The sequence below is a fragment of the Bombina bombina genome, chromosome 4 (assembly GCF_027579735.1).
Source record: "Bombina bombina isolate aBomBom1 chromosome 4, aBomBom1.pri, whole genome shotgun sequence".
NCBI classification, from domain to species: domain Eukaryota; kingdom Metazoa; phylum Chordata; class Amphibia; order Anura; family Bombinatoridae; genus Bombina; species Bombina bombina.
Genome location: NC_069502.1, coordinates 870,646,028 through 870,658,345, shown reverse-complemented (window position 1 = coordinate 870,658,345; position 12,318 = coordinate 870,646,028).

The window sequence follows — 12,318 nt, the reverse complement described above, 5'->3', positions numbered from 1 at the left end:
CATCTAAACTTACATTCTTGCATTTCAAATAAAGATACCAAGAGAATAAAGAACATTTGAAAATAGGAGTAAATCCGAAAGTTGATTAAAATTGCATGCTCTATCTGAAGCACAAAAGAAAATATTTGGGTACAGTGTCCCTTTAACAATGTTCCTTTAAGACACAGTCTATAAAGATTCCTCAGTTATGGTCATATATGCTTGGATTTTATCCCAAACACACTATATGTGTGTGTGTGTGTGTGTGTATGTATGTGTGTGTGTGTGTGTGTGTGTGTGTGTGTGTGTGTGTATGTGTGTGTGTGTATGTGTGTGTGTGTATGTGTGTGTGTGTGTGTGTATGTGTGTGTGTATGTGTGTGTGTGTGTGTGTATGTGTGTGTATGTGTGTGTGTGTGTATGTGTGTGTGTGTGTGTGTATGTGTGTGTGTGTGTGTGTATGTGTGTGTGTGTGTGTGTATGTGTGTGTGTGTGTGTGTGTGTGTATGTGTGTGTGTGTGTGTGTGTGTGTGTACATATATACACATAAATATGGAATATAATAGTCTGTATTGTTATGCTACAAAGTAATATATTCTATTAGATAGATAATGTAAACATACCGTATATTTATTTGTAGGTTACGAACAGGAGGAGTATGAAGCTGCACCAACACCACAGCAGGATGTTCCTACATTCACTGAGGAGGATGAGGATATCTATGGTGACACTACCTCCTATATCAGCCTCTTAGAAGATGATATGCAGCAGCCTAGGGCATATGAGGTGGAGGATGTATCATGCCCTTCTCCATCTACCTCGGAGACAACATTTCATGTTTTGGGTTCTGAACCCCAGCAGACTCATCCTCCTCAACAATGGCAGTTCATGCATATTCGCAGCAACAAATGGCACAGCCCCGACAGCTGCACCCACGCAGCAGATGATGCACCCCCCACAACATCCTCAGCAGCAGATGATGCACCCCCCACAACATCCTCCTCAGCAGCAGATGATGCACCCCCCACAACATCCTCCTCAGCAGCAGATGATGCACCCACCACGACATCATTATCCTCAGCAGCAGATGATGCACCCACCACAGCAGCATACAGATCTGCATCATCTGTACTATATGCCTCCCACTCCTATGGCACAACAGGAATCCACACCACCACCCACTGCACCCACCAATGTATTGCCAACAGTGCCATCACAGACAACCTCACAGTCACCAATACGGAGAGACAGCCCTGGAACCAGCCAATTATTAGTTCCTGAGACACCAACTGTACAACAGGGTCCGGCACAGTCCCAGCAGGATGATCTACTGAGGCTCATACATAGAGAGCTTAGGCTGTCCAGGCTCCAGCAGCAGCAGGATTTGAGAAGGATACAGAGCCAAATGGACATCCATAATGCCTCACTCGTCCGCCTGGCAGAGGCAGTGGAGAGGCTCGCGGATAGGCCCCAAACTCCATCCTCCCTTGCATCCTCTGTCATCTCCCTGCAGGACCCTGAATCCCGGTTATTAGCCTCACATTCAGCTGGTGGGCGTCGCACAAGACGCCACACTGCCCGCCTAAGTACCTCTCCTCCAAAGTCAAAATCCCGCCGCAAGAATTAATTAATATTCTTTTTTTTCCACCCAAGATATATCATATCTAATTTTTGCACTAAAGCACTTTTTTAAGTGCGATTTTCATCTCATAAATATGCATCCATTTTTCTAATCCAAATTTGAACATATATCTTAATATTATTCTAATAGCTGTTTATCTGCTAAAAATGAACAGCTTTATTCATTTTTATTTCACATGATGTCAATTAATATGCAGGTGTACATTGTTGATAAATTTATGTGTCCTTTTATTGAGGATATTATGCCGTTTAAGAATACTTGGGGATACGTGTCTGAAATTTATACAGTATATGCTCTCTAACATTAGTCAACGTGACATGTGTAAATGTTATGATTTATATTCCACAAGCATATGTTGTTTGCTCCTTCAGATGAAGCTAATAAGGGTTATACAGTTATAGAAGAGTTGAAAAGTAAATACTCCTTCCTGTTCATATGGCCAAATACCTTGCATTCATTCTTATAGTCCTATGTGGAATGTAATATCTGAAATATATACCTATCATGACTAATACCTATCATGACTAATGCACTCCTTTTTGTCAAGATTATTATTCAATATTTAGAATAATTAGATAAATGTATCTTTATGATATTTAAGCACTGATGTATACACAACATATATGTGATTGCCATGATATAGAGGTGATTAATACATTTTAATTGACATCATATGAACAGACACAGACTCTCCCTGGGACCAATGCACAATGCACGTTTCAATAACTCCATGTTAAAGACAATACTTCATATCTCTTGAAGTATGTAATATTAAGCACTTATGTATTTTGGTTAATAGTCTAAATATTGCAAATGTATTATCTGCTTTAGCAGACATGACATTACATATATTTTATAAATATTAGTACTATGACACATAACTTTAATGTGTCATCGTTTTGTATTGAATAAATATGATTTTCACATTGAAAATTACATTTGAATGAGGGTAAATCTGTAATAATAAAACTCATCTTCATGATAAACAACTTATTTCCTTTGAATTATTTTTCTATATGTATTGAGATTATATATAGCATCCCTGGGCAAAGGTTTCATTTTGAATAGGTAGATATTTTATTTATTTTTATAATATTTTACCAGGAAAGATACATTGAGATTTCTATAGTTTTCAAGTATGTCCTGGGTCCACAAAACATTGCATTGATACAATGGGTACAATAAAATAAAAAACAATAATAATACACGATATATGCACAAAAATTTAACATAGAACCGGTAGGAAATATATAATCAACAATGACAGGTGCATTCTGTTTTGAGATATGTAGAGAGGGATCTCTTAAAGGATATTAGGCATGGGGAAGGTTTAAAAGTGTGCGGGAGGTCGTTCCATAATTGTGGTGCTTGCATATATTTTTATATGCACATACATATTGAAATTTCTATGACAACATGGGTGCAAATATTCCTATACATAGGACCAATAAATGTAGCATATATAATGTTATTTGTACATTGAAACACTCATAATTTTTTTGTGATTTGCAATTTCAATGAGAAACAGGCCTCAAAAAGCTCTTTTTTCCTCCTTTACACCTAGTTGAGCTGGGGGTAATATTTCTCAATGTATCGACAGCCTCCGACAGTGTATTAACGGTTAGCGCTTTCAATGGAAACCTGGTATAATTTATCGATTAACGGCTTCTATTACTTTCTATGGGACGCGAAAATCTTTTCGGCAGCCGAAGTCCGGCAGCCGATATTGAGGTATAACGCGCCATTGGAAACAGTCGTTAAACGCTATTGCTTTCGACAGCATATTTAACGGTTTGCGAGTGCACGCAAACTGAATTACAACTCAATGGAAGCGAGGCCTGTGTTGGTTATGCAAAACTGGGGAATGGGTAATAAAGGGATTATCTAATCTTTTAAAACAATAACAATTCTATGGTAGACTGTCCCTTTAATGAGATGACACCTGCAGGTTTGCATGCTTTATTGATGTCAGCACTAATTAGACTAAATATGCGCATACACACCTGAGGAGGTGTGTCACTTTTAAGAAAATTAGGATTGGTTTGTTGTATTTAAGTCAGAACTCTCATTTAGTTAGCAGAAGTCTGATAAAACAGAGATCTGAGAAACGTGTTGCTTTCTGTGTTTTTAATACCAGAGTCATTTAATTTGACATCTGTTTTTAAGTTTTATATTAAATTGTGACAATTGCAATTTTATATGACAGTCTGAGCTTATTTTCCACTGAGGATACCAGGGATACCGGTACTCATGCTGGGCCAGTGAGGTGGGGCACTGCAAGTTCCCAGTCTGCCTGACTTAGCACAATTGAGTGCTGCTCCATTTGTGAGTATCCATCATTTATTCAATTTACCACCTTGTACCTACTATATTGCACTAGGCGCCTTTGTTTTGTGATTTATTTGCAGAAGAAGTTTGTATCTTATTGTCTGCTGTAACCCGATATTTAGAATAAAGCAACTTTGTGGATGGACGAGGTATTGGTGAGTTCAGCTATCTGACAAGGATTGTCCGCAGTGATTGTATCTTCTTATACAGGCCAGGCATAGAGGTCTCAGGAAGGGATAGATCACTATCACAACTATCAGAGTCAGAATAGCCCAAAGTTGTATAGAATTCCTACAGCCTGCTATGTATATGTGCGTGCCTAATCTGCAATCAAGCTCAGTGCCATCCGCCATCTTGTGAAAGCACATGGTCGCACAAGCTTACTGCACTTCGTCTGTGAATGTTGAAAACTGTTTCTCTGCATTGAACTGTGTTACCCCACCTGTCTAAGCTGCTGTTCGTCTTCTTAAAGGGACAGTACCATTTTTTGCAAAACTTGAAAAAAATGTCTAGACAAGGCTCTGAGCACTCTTCTATGGCTGAACCAACGCAGATACATCATGCCTCTGAACTCGCAGACATACAGGGAGCAGATCCTGCAGATATTGCCAAACAGAGTGTAAGACCCAAACGTACAATTAAACCGACACAGAAACTCAGAGAAAACTATGAAACCACTAGAGATGAGTTCTCCAGCAATCTGTCAGACCTATGGGACAGATTTTCATGATGCATGTCAGTTTTGTCACACTGTAATGATCAACCAGCCGAATTGAGAGACTCTATAGATCACCTATCTTCTGTGTATGAACGCTACCAGTGGCTGTCGGCAAAATACACAGCCTTCTTACAGGACTCTAATATAGAGGACTCTTCAGCAGAACTGACCAGGACTGATGCACTGGACCAACATAGAGATCTCTTAGTACAAATTGCTAAAGAAAGGGCAGAGTTCCGCATTGCTCAACTGCAGGAGAGCAGATCTCATAGATCTACATCAACTAAGCTGATTGCACGTTCTTCTAGATCCTCTCGCTACAGAAGTTCAACATTAAGCGACAAGCTAAAAGAGGCCGGTGCTGATGTGGAATCAAAAAAAGAGCAAAGCTCCTTTACCAGAAAGGAAGCAGAGATGGAAGCCCAAAGCAAAGCTCTCCAAGCACAAATGGCTGCCCAGCAAGCAGAGGTGGATTCCCAAATAAAGGTTCTGCAAATGTAAAAGGAAGAAGCAGCTGCCCTAGTAAGGCTGAAAGTCTTGGTTCTGGTCGTGTAGAGGCCTTCGGCAGAAGGGCCGATTGATTCATGATCTCTCATATCAAAGGAAACTAAGGCATACCCCTACCAACATTAGTCGAGTGTGACCAGATACCAGATGAAAGGGAAGAGATTCCTACTCCAGAGGCTGCATTTCACCATCCTCACTTAAGGCAACTTGTTGATGAGATTCCGTCAATGGACATAAATGTTGAAATCTTGGTCCTGCTAGGAAGAGATATTCTCAGAGTACATAAAGTATGTGAGCAGTGCGATGGACCTGACGATGCCCCTTATGCACAAAGACTTGATCTAGGCTGGATCAAGGCTGGGTAATAGTGGGCGATGTATGCTTGAATAGAATGCGTACGTCATCTGAGATCCACTCCTTCAAAACTTACATATTAGGAAATGGACGTGCATCCCACTTCAAACAGTGCCCTCACCATTATGAAGTAAGGGAGAAGCCTCTTGACATCATCCAAATACCTGATGTTACTCCTATCCTTTGTGATGATAATCTGGGTACCACAGTGTTTTGTGCTACAAGTGATGACAACAAAATAGCCTTGTCAGTTGAAGACAGAGAATTCATCAAAGTAATGGACAAATAATTCTTCAAGGACGAGTCTAACAACTGGGTTGCACCATTGCCCTTTCGTGCTACAAGGGTCAAACTCCCAAACAATCGTGAACAGGCATTATCCAGATTCAACTCACTTCAATGAACACTAAAGAACAGGCCTGAAATGAAGGACCATTTTTAATTGAATTTATGAAAAGAATCTTTGACAATGATCATGCCGAGCCAGCTCCACCACTTCAAAGACTCCATGAGTGCTGGTACCTGTCTTTCTTGGGAGTGCATCATCCACGTAAGCCAAAACATATCAGGGTAGTGTTCGACTCCAGTGCCAAGCATCAAGGCGTATCCCTGAACAATGTTCTTCTCACTGGTCCTAACCTAACCAACAACCTTGTAGGTTCAGAAGAGTTCAGAAGAGAGCCAGTTGCCATAACTGCTGATATTGAACAAATGTGTAATTGCTTCATTGTACAAGAAGACCATAGGAACTTCCTAAGGTTTCTGTGGCACTGTGACAACAACATGGACAATGAGATGATTGAATACCGCATGAAGATACATGTTTTCGGAAATAGTCCTTCACCTGCTGTTGCAACATACAGTTTATGAAGGATTGCTCTTGATGGAGAAAAGGAATATTGTGTGGATGCTCGACACTTCGTTGAGAGAGACTTCTATGTGGACGATGGACTTAAATCTTTACCTATAGATGAAGAAGCCATAGATCTGCTCCAAAGGACACAAAGTATGCTTTATGAGACTAACCTCAGACTACACAAGATTGCTTCAAATAGTGTTGCTGTTATGAAGGCCTTTCAACCTGGCAACCATGGCACAGAGTTTAAAGACTTAAATCTGGGAATAGACATTCCACCTGTCAGGGTATCTGTAGATATCAGTGGACAATACATATATATATATATATATATATATATTAAGATGGAATAAGTATGAAATATCTCAAATAGTAAGTTTGAGCATGCTCATTTTATCACTGAAAACTTTCTCCTGATTAACATAACATCTAAGAGTTCAAAAGAGAGCATCATTCTCATTAACCAGCACGAAACCCTGGGTTGATGGAGCCAATAGTCTGTGTTTTGGTGGAAAATATGCTCAAAAGCCCTTTGAAAATTCTCAATATACTTTCTGATCTGAGAGAAGCATATGTAAACAGACATGTGATAATTTAACACCATGGCTCACTGGATTTCGTTTGAAGCTTGATCGAATTCAGGAAAAATCAGTTTCTGGCTGAGGAGATGGCTCATATCACCTGGGTGTGAATTGTCCCTTGCGGAGTTTCCAATATGCAGCCCCAGACAAGCCTAAGAAGGGTAATATTGGAAGTTGAAAATCTAGGAATCCAGATTTCAACGTGTCTTAACCTATGTGTTTTTTTTTGGAATCATAGAAGTCTTAAGGATTCGAAGTTTGGACAAATCGTATATATAGTTTTCAAACATTAAATATATGCCTTAGACTGTTTTAAATGTTTATATATGGATATGGGGAAATGCAATTCAGATTGTAAAGGATTAAATAACAATTGTAATAATCCCACTTTAAAATATGTAACATATTTATATATATTTTTTTCTGTCTTCCAGACATCCTAAGGACAAATTGGGATACATATGCTGAGTTAATAAATAGCAGTCAATTTAAAATGTCCACTTTTAGTAACCTATTCCTTTATATTTTTCAGGCACCTAATAAGTACACATATAATTGGTATTTTAAATAATATCCTATGTGTTTTGTACTCTCTAAGAGCAGTGGAGGCTCCTCCATTTGAGCACTCCTGCACGTGAACACCCAAAGAAAAAGGAAAAAAAAGAAAGAAAATAATTTTTTTGGCTGGATAAATATAATTTCTCCTATTGGAAAAATTATATTTATTCAGCCAAAAATTTTCTAGTCTAGACTGTCAAGTTTTATTAAAAAACAAACCCTTTTATATACCTCTATACTTCTCTACCACACGTGCGGTAGAGAAGTATAGCCTGCCATGTCTATTTGCATATTTTTCCTATGTGCCTGCAGCGCCGCCCATAACTGAGCCTATACCTTTCTTAATCGCACAATTTTTAGTGTGCGGGTTGGGCTATTTGTATGGGCGGCCAGCAGGGGAGCATTTTTTTCACGTTTTCTTCTTTTTTTTTGCTGGCTGTGATGATCGACTGCACAAGCCAGGCAGGAACAGGAAGTGCTCTGTCTGTACATTCAGGGTCCGGGAGGAGTCAGCACAATGAAATGGAACTTAACTTAGGAAGGAGGTAAGGAGGCAATTTTAAAGTACCAAGCTACAGATCTGCCTAATAATTATTATTTAATTGTGCTACATGCCATGCATATATTCACAGATACGCTGTTTTACTCTGACTGGAGCCTTTCCACAGAAGGCTGTGTGATAACGGAATTTGAACTGTTTTGTAAATTGTAAGGTCGGGCCAACTGAGATAACCCCACACATCTGGCTTTTCTAGTAACCAAGGGTGAGACACGGAGTGGCCCCAGGGGCAGCTTATTAATTTCCAATACTGACGTTTTACTTTAACCGGGCTGTCCACGTGACTCTCCGTCTCCTTTGCGCAGACTTTTATTTATTGCAAGCAGAAGGCAGCCCTGGATGTCAGTGAGCTGACCTCCCCACCTTATTCCTGCAGCAGCAGCAGTCTGAAACATTGAAGGTACTGTAAAAAACAGCTCTACTGCAATCCAGGAGTGTGAGATAATCCTGGGGTTAGAGTGGGGTACTTTAACCCCTACACAACTGAACTAAAATATTGTTTCCCTGAACCAACACAGGGCCAGGCTAGTTACTATAACACAATATCCAAAAATTGGGTTAGCAGTGGTGTGTGTGTGTATATATATATATATATATATATATATATATATATATATACTGTGTGTGTATATATACTATATATATATATATATATATATATATATATATATGTGTATTTATATATATTGGAGAGCAATCTGAGGGGCGGAGCTTTATTTCAAGGGGTGTGGTCAGGGGCGGGGCCAAGTGCACCTCCATCTTCATAATTCACCAGCCACCACTGTCTATGAGAGATATACAGATATGAAATATTAATCTGTATGGGATAGTTATCCAATGTAGATACAATTATGTTGAAAATGACATATGTTTTATCTTTGCAAATATATCAATATATTTTAGAATTTGTCTTAATTGTAGATAATTAAGAATTCATTTCAGCTCAGATAAATTGGCATAGGAGTTGGTTGGTTGCACAAATAATATATACAATTTCTGATGTTTTAAATTGGAGTTATATAGAATCAATTTTGGCTAAGTAACTTAATTGTACTGGTCTGAATGTTAGTGGCTCATATCTTGGTATCTCATTGTGGTATTTTAATGCGAATACTGTGAATAAGGTTAATTCTAGAGATATATTTGGTTTGCTTTGTAAAGAATATTGTAACAGTTTACGCTTGTATAGTTTGATTCATAATCTGATTCCTATAAATATAATTCAATGTGTCTATAAATTCTAACTAATATAAAGAATTTAGGAATTTACATTAATTTTAATTGTTTTGTATATGCATTTTATTGGGGGTTTATTTTAAAGAATAATTATTAAATATATTGTATTATAACCTGGCCATATACTGACACACCTGTACAGAGAAGTCTGGGCCTACCGTGGAACTTATTAAAGGACACCTTTGGCTTTCAAGTCAGCTCTGCAGACAAGCCATTTACCAAATGTGGTGTTCTGTCAGTGGTGAACAGCCTATACGATCCACTGGGATTTGTGGCTCCCATCACCATACAAGGTAAAGCCCTATTGAGACAGCTCTCAGAGAGTATTAAAGATTGGGATGCTCCACTACCAATAGACAAGCTTTCAAAGTGGGAGTCCTGGAAACAATCTCTACATGCCTTAGATGGAATTCGTATACCACGCTGCTACACTCCAGCTTCCCTTGCTACAAGTCAAAGAAAAGAGCTTCACATCTTCTCCGATGCATCTACTGAGGCCATAGCAGCTGTTGCCTACCTCAAGGTAAGAGATTCTACTAATCAAACCCATATAGCGTTTCTGTTTGGGAAAGCTAAGTTAGCTCCTAAGCCTGAACACACAATTCCCAGGCTTGAACTTTGTGGGACCGTGCTAGCTGTAGAAATTGCTGATTTCATTCTGTGGGAGCTAGACATTCAGATAGATGAGGTCAAGTTCTACACAGACAGCAAAGTTGTTCTGGGCTACATATACAACCAGACTAAACGTTTCTATGTCTATGTCAGCAACCGTGTAGAAAGAATCAGGAAATCATCTAAGCCCAAACAATGACATTATGTTCCATCTGAAATTAAGCCTGCAGATCATGCCACCAGGCCGGTATCTGCAAGTGTCTTTGCAAATTCTTCTTGGTTAACAGGCCCTGATTTCCTGCTGGATCATCCAGAAAAAAACACAGCTGATGTCTTCAGTCTTCTAGAACCTGACAACGATCCAGAGATTCGTCCTGAAGTAAAAACCCTTGTCACCAGAACTGAACAAAGACTTGCCTTGGGCAGTCAACGCTTTGAACGTTTCTCCAAGTGGGCAAGGCTTGTACGCACCACTGCAAGGTTAGTCCATATTGCACACTGCTTTCACACGAAGCCCACAGATGCTCACAAGATATTGCTGAAAGTGAACTGTTCATAATACGCAGTGTACAACAGGATGTCTTTGGCTCAGAAAGTAAATGTATCCGTGATTAGAGGGACATTCCAAAAAACAGTGCAATGGCTAACCTGAACCCATTCATTGACGATGATGGCATGTTAAGGGTTGGAGGACGTTTAAAGAAGGCTAAGTTGGGAGGTCAAGAACAGAATCCTCTCATTATACCTGCTCGCAATCATATCACCACTTTGCTCATACGGCACTACCATGAAGGTGTTAAGCACCAAGGTAGACACTTCACAGAGGGTGCCATAAGAGCTGCAGGCCTTTGGATTATAGGAACAAAAAGACAGATTACAGCTACACTGCACAGCTGTGTTCAGTGCCGTAAACTAAGAAGTAAACATCAGCAACAGCAAATTTCAGATTTGCCAGCTGACAGGTTAAGTACTGACCCACCTTTCACTCATGTTGGTTTGGATGTCTTTGGACCATGGATGGTAACAGCCTGCAGAACTCGAGGTGGCCAAGCAAATAGCAAACAATGGGCAGTGCTGTTCACTTGCATGAGTGTGCGTGCAGTACACATTGAAGTAATAGACTATATAGATGCCTCAAGTTTCATCAATGCTCTAAGGCGATTCCTTGCCATCAGAGGACCAGTCAAGACATTAAGATCTGACTGTGGAACTAATTTCGTTGGAGCCTGTTGAGAGTTACATCTCAACTCTAGGCGAATTCAAGACTTTTTAGCTGAAAAGGGCTGTACATAGATTTCCAATCCTCCTAATTCTTCCCACATGGGTGGCTCATGGGAGAGAATGATAGGCATCACACGTAAAATACTGGAATCCATGCTTATGGACTTGAACTCCACAAGTCTCACCCATGAGATTCTAACCACCTTGCTGGCAGAAGCATCTGCCATAATCAATTCAAGACCACTTGTTCCAGTGTCTATAGATCCAGAGACCCCAACTCTCCTTACTCCAGCTACTCTTCTTACCCAAAAGTTTGGGTCTGTTCCTGTTCCACCTGGAGAATTTAAAACAGGATATCTTGCTACAATCAGTGGAAGCGAGTACAACACCTTGCCAACTGCTTCTGGAATCGTTGGAGGATGGAGTATCTCTCTACTCTGCAAGGACGCAGGAAATGGCAACGTCTGAACCCTAACATCAAGGTTGGAGATCTTGTTCTCCTCAAGGACCAGCAAGCTGAAAGAATCGAATGGCCCATGGGACTGATTGTAAAGAGCATTCCTAGTGATGATGGTAAGGTGCGTAAGATGGAGGTGAAAGTTGCAAGACAAGGGACTATAAAAACTTTCATCAGACCGATCATGGAAATTATTTTGCTCTTGCCCTTTGGAGACTGAGCTTACTTACATATGCTGTTGGATTCTTCCTGTGACTTCAAGAAGGAAGTATCTCAAACTTTAATTGACACAACTTGAAGCCTTATATTATAGTTGTTGTTGCATTATATGTATGTTCTCCTTATATCTTTCAGGTTTTCAAGACATCTAGGCAAATTACATTGTTATGCATAACTTCCGTTACGATTTAAATAGTGACATTTACTATGCTAGACAGGGAGTGTGCAGCCCCAATGGGGCATAGAATATGACATAGCCTCTGTTAATATTGATGTTGATATAGTTAAGAAATTATATAGTTTTCTATGCCATTTTCTCAAAGCTACTCTATGTTTTTTCTGTGCTGCCATCTAGTGACTTTTTTTGGTAACGCTCCTATTTTCTGTGGTACCTTCCCTCAGACCTATTATGCATTTCCCCTATGTGTATTGCTCCGCCCTTCTGGTTTGACTGTGTTTTCCTGTGTCATGGCTGCAGCTAACAGGCCACAT